Source organism: Triticum aestivum, unplaced genomic scaffold (genome assembly GCF_018294505.1).
Source record: "Triticum aestivum cultivar Chinese Spring unplaced genomic scaffold, IWGSC CS RefSeq v2.1 scaffold14394, whole genome shotgun sequence".
NCBI lineage: Eukaryota > Viridiplantae > Streptophyta > Magnoliopsida > Poales > Poaceae > Triticum > Triticum aestivum.
Genome location: NW_025228361.1, coordinates 1 through 972, shown reverse-complemented (window position 1 = coordinate 972; position 972 = coordinate 1).

The window sequence follows — 972 nt, the reverse complement described above, 5'->3', positions numbered from 1 at the left end:
GCCACCGTGTGTCAAGCCGGTGTTGCGACGATCTAACGACCGGCGACGTGCTGCGACGACGACGGCATGCTTCGAGCCGGTGGTGCGCCGCTGCCGCCGTGCTTCGTGTCGGTGCTGCGACGCCGCCGCGATGTCGAGCCGGTGCGGTGATGACCAGCGGCGTGCTGCGATGGCGTCGCCATGCTTCGAGGCGGTGCGACACGTCGCCGTGCTTCGTGACGGTGCTGCGGTGCTTCGAGCCGGTGCTGCGACCACTGGCGACGTGCTTCGAGGCAGTGCTGCAACGACCGGCGACGTGCTGTGAGGGTGCTGCGACGGTGCCGCCATGCTGCGAGGTGGTGCTGCGACGACCCGATGATGCGCTGCGAGGCTGATCAACCATGCAGCAACACTCCGGCGACGCTCCGATCTGGTGCCGCTTGGGATACTTTCTCGCTGTGTTTTTGCTATAACATTATATTTTTGCTATGCACAAAACACTTATGCATAACCAAAAGTTGTAACTCATTGTCAACAAATTGGTAAAAGGTTGGTGATGGGGTGATGGGCGGGGGTCTCCACAGATCAATTATTCGACCATTATATTTATCTAGAATATAAGTCATATATTTCTAGGAAAGTGCTATTCTGAGCTCGAGCTCAGATGCACTTCATCTCCTAGGCCAGAGTCCGGTTCTACAAGTGCGTCAACCATAAGAAAGAGAACCCATCCATCATAGGCACTAGGAGAAATAGCTGCATCAAACACACACACACACACACACACACACCATCTAAATGTTTTAGCATCGTGCTACTGGTTATGCGTTTAGGCAAAACCAAAAAAGTTCCAATACCTTTTTGGTCCACTCTATCCTGTAGCCAAGAACATCTTCCCGCATCATATTGCCCAGGAGTTCTCCTTCTCCTTCTCCTTCTTCTTCTTCTTCTTCTTCTTCTTCTTCTTCTTCTTCTTCTTCTTCTTCTTCTTCT